Source organism: Grammomys surdaster, unplaced genomic scaffold (genome assembly GCF_004785775.1).
Source record: "Grammomys surdaster isolate TR1022 unplaced genomic scaffold, NIH_TR_1.0 271, whole genome shotgun sequence".
Lineage (NCBI taxonomy): Eukaryota > Metazoa > Chordata > Mammalia > Rodentia > Muridae > Grammomys > Grammomys surdaster.
Genome location: NW_021604712.1, coordinates 1,485,910 through 1,497,297, shown reverse-complemented (window position 1 = coordinate 1,497,297; position 11,388 = coordinate 1,485,910). Strand labels below are relative to the sequence as shown.

General features: G+C 41.1%; 1 non-coding gene across 1 annotated transcript; it reads right to left on the bottom strand.

Moving 5' to 3' along the window:
- Window positions 1–513: 513 nt before the first annotated feature.
- On the bottom strand, window positions 514–677 carry LOC114628811. The gene has a single exon (XR_003712546.1). It is a non-coding gene; the product is annotated as a U1 spliceosomal RNA (small nuclear RNA).
- Between the last annotated feature and the right edge of the window lie 10,711 nt (window positions 678–11,388).

Sequence of the window (11,388 nt, the reverse complement as noted above, 5' to 3'; positions counted from 1 at the left end):
ATAACTCTAGTTCCATGGGGGGATCTGGCTCCTTTTTCTGGCCTAGGTGCATGCATATCATGCAAAACACACATATAGACCAGCACTCATACACGCAAAATAGAAATAAACAAATACTTAAAAATAAATAGATAAATAAATCCGGGGGAAGTTTTCACTGAAGAGCTGAGGTCCTCGGGGCTGGGCCTTAAACAACCTATGACCAGTAGAGAGACATTGGCCTTAGTGCAGGACTGTGTCTGTCCTGTAACCGCACAGATGGCAGAGGATTAGGATGGTGATCCTTGGTACTGGATAACATGTACCACAGAAGCCTGATAATCAAGCATTTGCTGCCTGGAGGTCCAGTCTAGAATGCATCTTAAAGCGTCTTCAAGCCTTTTAGGAAGAAAAGAGTATATAACTAACAAGCCAATACGCATGTCTGTGGACCATTCACCATGCTGATCTGTGAAGACAACTCCATTTAACTCACTTACTCTCTTCTCACAATGCCGACTCTTTTTTTTTTTTCAGGGGAGAGTGCGAACGCAGTCCCCCACTACCACAAATTATGCAGTCGAGTTTCCTGTATTTGGGGAAATCGCAGGGATCAGCACATCCGGAGTGCAATGGATAAGCCTCACGCTGGGAAAACCACCTTTGTGATCATAGGATCTTCCTTGCCAGGTAAGTATGATGCCCACTCTTTTGACCAGTTCTCTTTTGACTAGTTCTTTGCCCATGTTTCCAAGTCTCTTTCCCAATCAGAAGCCATAGTGTTTTTCTCTTACTTGCAAGTGGGCAAGGTCAGAGCTCATGAGATCAGCTGTTTCTAGAACTACAGTCAAGGAAGGAGGAAGTGATCCAACAGAAAGTGACTTTTACAGAGATTAGACTTGAAAATTCGAGACCATGACTCCAAACTCAGCTAGAGCCCTACTTCATAAAACAGCCTCTGGTACATTGTCTTCTATATTTTAGGGATATGTATGCATAAGGTCCTGATGAATCAAACCTATGGCCATATGTATGCTAAAAACATTCTGCAGAGGCACGCTCTTTTTTTTTTTTTTTTTTTTTTTTGAGAAGGGGTTTCTGTGTGTTTTTGTGGGTCTCCGGAATCACTCTGTGTAACAGGCTGGCCTCCAACTCAGAAATCCACCTACCTCTGCCTCCCAAGTGCTGGGATTAAAGGCGTGTGCCACCACTGCCCGGCCAGAGGCACATTCTTTACCCCTGTTTTTAACATGTATCTTATATAACTAAAAATCAGTGTGTTAATGTATTGTTTTTGTTTTATTCTACTAAAATCATTTTTGTCTCTCTGTCTCTGTCTCTCTCTCTCTCTCTCTCTCTGTCTCTCTCTCTCTCTCTCTCTCTCTCTCTCTCTCTCTCTCTCTCTCTCGCTTTCTTCTCTAGTTCATAGACTACTGATTATCAAATGTGGACCCTGGGCCAGCAACAGCAGTCTCACTTGGAAGCTTATTAGAAACACAAATTGCTAGTCTCTGTCCAGATCTATTGAGCCAGAACCAAAAGCTTAATCAGCCTATAGGCTACCTCAGGCACCAAGTTTAAGAAGGCTATTGTATGAGACAGCTCTAATGTGCAGGCATTCTAAACCCTGCTACCCAAAGCCTGGGTCTCAGAACAGCAGTAGCAGAGTCACATGGGAACTTGTTAAAATGACTGAACCTCACTTCTGTCCCCAGACCAGCTGAGTCAGAACCACTCGCATCTTGCTCTTTATAAACTCTGAGTAGGCAGGCTTGGAACGTGCCTCCTCAATTCCTCAGTCAGGTGAACTTCCAGACAGGTTACGCTTGAGAAAAAAAGGAAAGCTCTGTTTGAAATCTCAGTGCTGTCAGAGTAGACATTAAAAATGAACTTTAAAAACCACATCATTCTGTAAACATAACATAAGCTATGCATCAATCACAGCTCTCATTTATTGGTGGTGGTGGTAGGGAAGCCCAAGGAGGAGACGGATAAGGTGATTTGCAGGCAGTTGAGCTGATCCTTCCTGTAGAAGCCAGGATGTGGCTCTTCTGTGTCCCACCCACTTTGCCTGATGAATACACCCAGAACACATTCCAAACTTAAGAACTTTAGGTAACTGAAGAGCAAACAGAAATCCAATCTGGACACCTTCCTTAACATATGCAGATTTGTCTCCCTAGCTCTGTTTTTTGGAGCTTGGGTAATATTTTATCATATAATTACCACTTTCTTCTTAAATATGTGACTCTAAAACTATTAGCTGCCTTATGAGGTGTGACTTCATCTTGAATGTGGAATTTTTTTTTTTCCTGGGCCATTACATTTCCAGCTTTGCCCAACACCACTGATTTTTCACATTACACCCCTTGAGAACTGTCAAACACACCTGGAGCTGTTAATGTCTTAGGTGTTATTTGATCGGAACCAGCTGCTGTTTCTCAGCCATGAAAGTTAAGCATGTCATTCTTTAACGAAGAAGCAGGGGAGAGAGGGGAGGAAGAGAATGCCTTCGAGCTGCTACTTGAGTGTCGTTTCTCTTCCTTTCTTTCTCTCTCTCTCTCTCTTTCCCTCCCTCCCTCCCTCCTTCCCTCCCTTCCTTCCTTTCTTTCTTCTTCTTTTTTTAAAGCATAATCTGCACGTGAACTTGGCTTCAATCTTCCACTGTGTAGGCAGCTTTGTGTCAAAGCGAGGCTGATAGATCCCTACCTGCTAGGAGCTGAGCTGTCAGCACCGACCCGTGTCCTGAATCTTCTGTCCAGCCTTCTTGGCTGACATTCGTTTTCTGGAAGGAACAGGTTTCATTCTGTACCTGTTACTGATGTGTCAGTCAGCTAGCTGCATGCAGTCTCTGAAGCTATTACCAAAAGAGGAGAAGAGGAAAAAGGCACATTGCACTTTTAAATTACATTTCAGGCTAAACGATCTCGTTACTTCCAAAGTAAGATGAAATACAATATAATTTTGGCATACGCCTTGGCAGACTCTTCCTTTTTAAGGGAGTTCTGTTGGTACTTGGGGGATGATGGATAAGTGGTGGGAAGAGAGACTCAGCTTGTTCAGTACCACCAAGATCTCAGTCAATATGCAGTAATAAGCAAAGGTAGATTGTAGAAATAGGTCACCCTGCCACCGCAAGGCAGGTGGACACATCAATCTACACTGATAGCCAGAGAGGTTTGCAATACAGACAATAGAAAGGACCAGCTGAAGGGACAATTCCACTGGCCATGTTCAGCATCAGTAACTCACTGTCCATCTGTAAAAAAGGGCAAGCCTAATTCTTCCTCAGAGCGTCTTGCCTAGACGAGGCAAAGGCATGCTTTAATGACTACGGTTCTCTGATTTCTGTACCGCACAAGTCTCTGCAGTCTGAACTTTTAAAATAGGGTCTGTGTTGCTTGTGGACACAGAGCCCATTGTGTTCCTGTGCAATGGAATGTGCATTTTCTGAGAGTCCCCAATGATAGGCTCTCTTGAACATTATAGCACCCGGTTGCCACCAGTTCGATTTATAGTGTGCTGAGCCAGGCAAAAATGGACTATTTGCTGTTGTGTTTTAACTTGGACAGTTCTTGTAGTTAGTCACACTGATTCCAATCAAACTGGCAAACCACAAACTACAGACCTGCTTCAGGGAAGCTGGGAGGCTGGCCTGCTGCGTTAACTCTGAACTTTTGGTTTTGTTCTTTAACTCCATTAGGGTATGAACCACTGGAGCAGGAGGCACATGTCTCTGAGTTTCATTTTGTTTTTGTTTCATTTTGTTTTGTTTTGTTTTGTTTGTACCTCATTCTAACCCCAGACTTCATATGTAAGGATTCAGTATCCTCAGTCAGGACCCAAGAGTAACTAGGACATTCAAATCACATTAATAGTTACCCAGACAACTGGATAACATATAAGAATCTAAATTATTTTTTTAATGATTATTTTAATCATATATGTGTGCAGGAACCTGAGGAGTCCAGAAGAAGGTGTTAGATCGCCTGAGGGAGCGGGAGTTACAGGCAGTTAGGAGCTATAATGTATGGATGATACGAACTGAACTCTGGATTTTTACAAGCACAGCAAGGGCTCTTAACCATTGGGTTACCTCTCTGGTTCCAGGACCTAACTTTTTAGTATGGCATTTTAATTCCATTAACTGTTTTCATTCACTTTTTAACAACTCCAGCTAAAAGGCTCAATGTTCCAAAGGCAGGGTAATATCTCTACTATGGTAGCCATGTTTGTTTTCCCATCAATCAAAATCCCAGCTGCTTTTCAAAGCCCACCCCTTATACTGTCTTCTGCATGAAGACCTTCAAGCCCAGCTGCAATCCCTGTCTTCTTCTTGTCTACAAAGAGAGGTTTCACAGTTGCTAAGACAGATGCCAGCACCTGCTTCTTGTCCCCTGCACTCAACGCAGCTTTCGAATGTGCAGTTTTGGCTGCTTTAAAGCCACTAAGAGAGTTAATTAGAAGGTAGAAAATGTGGATTTAGGGGAGAAAGAGAAGGCAAATTGAAGAGGGACTACTTTCCACAGAGGTGGGGGTGAGGAGGTCAAACCTGAAGCCAGCAGGGTTCAGAATACCAAAGAAGGGACCATGGAGGTAGGGAATCAGATAGGAAAGTCAGGTGTCCTTCAGGTTCTGCTGTGCAGGATTCCCACACATTGTAAAGTCCTCAAGAATATGATGAGACAAGGGAAGCTGTTGATCTCTTCAGATTTCATGTTGTTTATGATGACAAAATTAATATCTGTACTAACATAAATGATGAAGCCCAATCATAGAACAGATAAAAACGTGTAACGCTACTACCAAGCTAAGAATACAGAGCCTTGCAAACTGGCTCACGCCCTCTCTGTGTTCTCTCCCAGTCCCCCTTCTCTCTCTGACACCAGCCACTCCCAACAGACACTCTGCTTTACCAATCAAAGTAAGCATTATTCTTAAACTTTTATCATCATGCGTTTCCCTTAGGCGTTTGTCACAGAAATGTATGTGTTTCAATAGGGGTTTCATTTCATTTCTCATTTTACAACAAGGAAGAATGAAGTCAGTGTGATAAAACCTCAGACCCACTCTTCTGTATGGTGTGATTCATTTGCATCTCTGCATGACAACTCCTCATATCTTCTTTGTGATATATACGTCAGTTACTTCTATCTTGTTATTATGAGAAATACTGCCTCTAACTAACTATTCATTGACACCCCTACATGGGCATAAATGCAAGGGTTAATCCTATACCTGGATTTGATTACTTTGTACAAGGTGAGAGGCAGAGACAAATTCAGCGTTTTCTCAGATAGAAAATGCATCCCAACACCATTAAATAATTAATCCTTTTCCCAGAGAGGTGTCAAATTCACACACACACACTGTTTGTTGTTATTTTTTATGTTATGTATATGAATGCTGCCTGTATGTACATATGCATGCTGCATATACATCTGGTATCCACAGACCAGTATCTTCCAGAAGAGGGAGGGCATTGGAACCCTGAAACCAGACTTGTAATCAAAGTGCACATACAGGAAACTGAACTCAGGTCCTTTGTAAGAGCAGCAAGTGCTCTTAATTGTCCAGCCATCTCCCCAGTCCTTATTTCTGTTTTTAATTTATTCTGTTTTCACCCACTCACCCAGTCACCAAATTTAGATTGCTTTCTTATTCATAATACGTCTTTGTTTTGTGGATTATATTATGTATTTATTAGCACATATTAACACACAGCCATGAGCTTTATAACGACGCTTCACACATGGATGCCACTCCTGGTATTCCTTCCTGAGCTCTTGCTCCTTCCATGGTTCCTCCTTCTATTGATTACTAGTCATTTGCTTTTCCATGCCAATCTAAAATTTGGAGAGTTGGTTCAGATTTGGGACCGCTGCATGTTATAAATTGTAGTGTTTTTATTGTATGCATTAGTCAGGGTTCTTTAGAGTAACAGAATGTATAGAATGAATCTCTAAATATAGGGGATTCATTAGAATGACTTCCAGGCTGTGGCCCAGCTAATCAGTGACTGACTATGAATACAAAGTCTAAGAACACAGTAGGTACTCAGTCCGCAAGGCTTGGTATCTCAGCTGGTCTTCTGTGCATGCTGGAATCCTGAAGAAACAGGCTCTAATGCAGTAAGGAATGAGCTTGTTAGCAAGGCAAGGGCAAGCAGGCAAAGAGAAAAGGCTTTCTTCTTTCATGTCCTTACACAAGTTTCCAGCAGAAGGAGTGGCCCAGATTAGAAGTAGGTTTTCCTAGTTCATAAGATCTGGATTAATTCCTTTACCTCATTTGCATATGAAACCTTACACAGAGATCTATTAACACACCTAAAATGTGTCTTCCTACCTTATAGATCCAGATTAGAAGTCGATCTTCCGTCTTCAAAAGTCAATTAAGCAAAAATTCCTCACAGGTGTGTCCTCCGTTTTAGGGTTTTAGCTAATTTCATCTGTAGTCAAGTTGACAACCAAGAATAGCCGTCACACACACATAGAGAATCTTCTACTGTTACAGGTTCATAATAGTTGAATTGCAGAAAACAAAGACTTTTAATATTTTGTTACCATTAGCCCTGAGCATGTATCAAATCAGTATGCCTTTGGATTATTTGTATTAGATTGATTTTAATTGAAAAACTAAAACTGTTGGAGTTTCTGACTTGTCATGTTAAACAGTTGCTTAGTGGGGGTTGAAGAACGATCACTCAGTGAAGAACCTGTTGGGCAAGTATGAAGACCCGAACTTCATCCCCAAACCCACATTAGAAGAAGTTGGGCACAGTAGTGTGCATATGTAATACCAGGACTGAGGAGGTGGAGACAACCCAGTCTTATACAACAGAAGCGGACTGAGGGAGTCACCAATGGCAAAATTAACAGAAAATGCATCCAAGCTACAATTAGCTACAAAATGGGCTTTCAACGCTCTAGAAGATGGAGAGGGGACATGTAGGGAATGGAGATAAATAAGACTCCTGAGGATGGGAGATAGAACATTAAAATTAAAGATGATCTTTCACAGGAGTAATAGAAATTACCTGGGAGAGAAGGGGGATTGGTGGCCTTTAAGCAATAGAGACTATTTTGAAAGAAGAACAAAACAGACAATCACAAAACCTGAAAACACCAAAGCCTGAAGAGGTCTCTAATAAGGACAGAAGCCAAGACAGCAGGCAGCTTAGTCATAGGAAATGTGTAGGGAGAGAAAATATTTGAAACAACCATTATCCCTTGAATTTCAAATTAAGTGAATATTAAGAACGGGCCCAGATTGCTCAAGAGACATTGAGCACAGAGAAAATGAAGAGAATACTATGACAACCCACAACCAAAGAAGGAGAACAAGAAAATGTTTAAAACATTCAGGAAAAAGGACATAGGTGACGGCCAATGAAGAACAACGGCGGATTTACTGCCAGAAACGATGAAAGCCAGGCTGCAGTAGAATGACATTTGAAAGGACTGGAATAGAAATTTTAAACTCCACCTAGAATTTTATGGTCAAGGGGGGAAAAAAAAGCAACTCGACTCTTGTCATAAACGAAAGCAAATAAAGACCTTTACAGACATAAAAAGAAAGAGCTAAAAAGACTTTATTGCCATCAGAATCACACCAAAAAGAAATCTGTTAAAGAAAACCCTTCAGACAGAAGGAATGTGATGACAATTGGGCATCTGGGTCTACACAAATGAGGAGACTAGAGTCAGGCTCAAGAGGAGAGGCGGGAGGCTGGACCTGGTACATGGAGAGAGACAGGAAGGTAGACGTGGTGCATGGTGAAAGGCGGTAACTTTCCTTTTGTAATTTTTAAAATTAAAACAAATGATAATTTGCTCTTTGAAGCAGGAATAATGAGACTATGTTATGGCTTCTGTAACATATATAAAAATTCACATGTTCGCCAGCAGCAGCAGAAAGAAATGAAGAGAGAAGTGGCTGGCTCTCTTTTTAAGATTTCATACTGCTTATGAGGGGAAGTAACAGTATTGTTAAAAAAAAAAACTCTATTAAGTTTAAGGGGACATGATATAAATTCACGTGACCATGAAAGATCCCGCCAATAAACCTGTGATAGAAACAGAAATGTAAAAGTTTTAGGTTCCTAGGAAGAAAGTCAGAAAAGGGGTCAGTAAAAAATAAAAGTAATGAGTACCCAAGTTATACATACAAAGTGCAGAGGGGGGATTTATTGCTTATTGAGTATATATTTTTATATTTCAAAACTGTTAAATTTATTTGTCCTTTTATCTCTCTCTCTCTCTCTCTCTCTCTCTCTCTCTCTCTCTCTTTATCTCTCTCTCTCTCTCTCACACACACACACACACACACACACACACACACGCACACACACACGTAATTTTTCTCACTGGTCCATGGTCTTACTTTTAATTGTGATAAAATTAAATATACATAATCCGAAATTTTTCATCTTAACCATACTAAGTGTTCAATTCACCCAAGGTTCATCGTATTTTGTGCAGTTAGGCTCCAGAATGCTTTACCACCTACTCAATAAACAAGGACACCCACTCTTCCCCTCTCTCTCCTTCCCTGGACCGCAGTGGGGCCACCAGTTTACTTCCTACCTCACATAATTAAAAGACACAGATTTTTTCCTTTGATGAGTACTTATTTTATTTAGTATAATCAGGATTCATCCTTGTTTATTGTATCAGAATTTACCCCCTTTTAAATGCTGAATAATCTTACATTATCCACATACACACCATATTTGTTTATCCATTTGTATATCAATGTTTATATATTTTGGCTTTGTGAACATGAGTGTGGTTTGCTATGTAAAATTTTTCTTAATTCTGCTTATGTAGTTTTACTTCTATTCTTTCTTCTTTGTTTCTGTTTTATTTTGTCTTGTTAAGACAGGGTTTCTCTGTGTAGCCCCCCGCCGTCCTGGAACTCACTCTGTAGATCAGACTGGCCTTGAACTCAGAGATCCACTCTGCCTCTGCTTCCTGAGTGGTGGGATTAAAGGTGTGCACCACCATGTCCAAAGTTTTCTTGTTCCTAAGGTAGACTTTGAATGACTAATCTGAGATTTAGATAAAAATTATGAACAGCATTTAAGGCTCTGAATTTTTTAATTTTTGATTTTTGATGAACCCACAGATTTTAATAATCGATATTTTCATTTTAATTTTGTTCATAATACCTCCTAATTCCTATGGTGGTTTTTTTCCTTGTCTAACGCATGGATGGCTTAAAAGTGATACTCATAGTATAAATCTTTGGGACTATCTGTTACTGATCTATTAATTTCTTTGGGGTCATAAAATATGCTGTGACTTATTTCAGTGTATTTAAATCTGTTTGTGTCAGTATATGCTCTGTGAGGACATGACAATTCTGTTCCCTGTTCTGTCTGGGGACTTGGGTACCAGTTGCTGTATTCATTGCTGTGACAAGTTCCCTACAAAAACAGCCTATGGAAGGAAAGATTTACTCTGGCTCACAGTTCCCTGGAGCACAATAATCATAACAGAGAAGCCATGGCAACAGGAACAGGAGGCAGCTGATCACAGTGCATCTGCATTCAGGAAGCAGGGCCATGAATGCTGGTTCTTAGCTACTTTTTCCTTTTTATACAGTTGGGGATCCCAGCTTACAGAATGATGCCACTCACATAAGTGGGTGGATCTTTCATCCTCAATCAACCCAGCCTAGAAACTCTGTCACAGACATGCTTAGAGGTCTGTGAGCCTGTCAAATTGATACTCAAGATCAACTATCTTTAAATGTCAGTTGAAAGCATTCTTCAGGATGCTTTGAACCTCAAGGCACAGCTACAAGCTAAGGAGGCACTCCTAATAATGTATCATGCAAATTCCAACAATGAAGCAAGATAGATCATTCATCTAAGTGTAATGGTAGCAGTATAAATTCTAGAAGAAAAATTTATGAACGCAGAAAGAGCAAACATTTCTCAGCTTGAACTGTAAAGGTACAAAATGCAGAAAAAAAAATCACAGAAGACAGCATTGAAATGAAAAACTTTTGCTTGCAGAAAATGATGTTAAGGAAATGAAAAGACAAGCTACCGTCTGCAAGAGAAGACTTTGCTGCATTGTTGTCTTCTCACCTTTGGATCTAACTAGCTGTCTGGAAGCAAAGGAGCTGTGATCACCCACAGAGATCAGGCCAATTAACACACCTACATGGGGAAGAGGGGACTCCCTCCTCAGGAGGCCTGGCCTCTTCCCACGTTCTATAAGAAGTAAACAAGAAGCTGGGATGGGACTCCAGTGGAATTAACATGAGAAAAACAGTTAGCAGGTGTGCTCTCCAGTGTTGGAGGTGTGTAGGCATGATTTTTTTTTCTTTTAATTTTAGCTACTTTATTGGGTTCGTGCATTTATCACCCTTTGAAGAGGTTAGCTCAGGAACTTTAGAACACTTGTGCCCCTCAGAAGGGAGATGCTAATTAACATTCCTGGTCAGCTCAAGAACTTTGGAAAGGTCAAAGGACATCCCGAATGGGATGGGAGAGGCTGATTAACATTCTTCAGACCACAGGGGAGGGAATCCACCTTCAGTGGGAAAGGAAGGCCAAGAGCACATAGACATGTTCCCTTGCCACTTACAGACAAGGGAAGTCCTTGCCACCTCATTCCCTAAAGACCAATTAGTTTAAAAAGTCACACTGTTCTGCCAATCACATTGTGCCTAATGGCTGCTGCCCTAAAAACTATAAAAACTGGCCAGACTGCCCAGGGTCGCCTCTCCTTTTGGATGCAGGATGACCCCAGCATGCTGGAACAATAAAAATCCTCTTGTTTTTGCAAGGATCCCTTGGCTCCTAGTTTTTCATTCAGGGGGTCTCTGGTAAACCAAGGCTCGCTAGAGTCTTACAGTGGCAACACCAGGGTCAGGGCAGTTGGCGAATGGCAAAGCAATTATATGACAGGGGCACTGGAGAAGCTAGCTGTAAGTGGCAGTTTTGAGCTAGTCTCACAAGGCACATACAGCCAGCAATTTCTGAAGCAGTCAGGTTGGGTAACATTAAGGAGCTGATAAGTCAAGGTCAGAGTCTGAAGCAGGAGATGAAATGGCTGCCCATTGTATTGTTTAGGAGAGAGGATGTCAAAGATGCAGTGACCTTGGAGGGATATTTAATTATCTCTTCTACTTCCCCTATCTCCAGGGGTTAGGTAATTGGGACATATTTTCTCTGAATATTAATCATGCTTATCAGGAGCCCAAAGTTGTAGTGGCAGCAGTGTTTCCCACTCGGGACACCAAGGGTCCAGGATATAGACGAGGGTCTTAAGTTGTAGATAGAGGAGGTAATTTTTCCTTACGATCAATCGGCAAATAATATTGGCAAGACCAGAATGGGCCGCCTCCATATCTGTCTGGCTATTCTTTTTTTTTTTTTTTTTTTTTTTTTTTTTT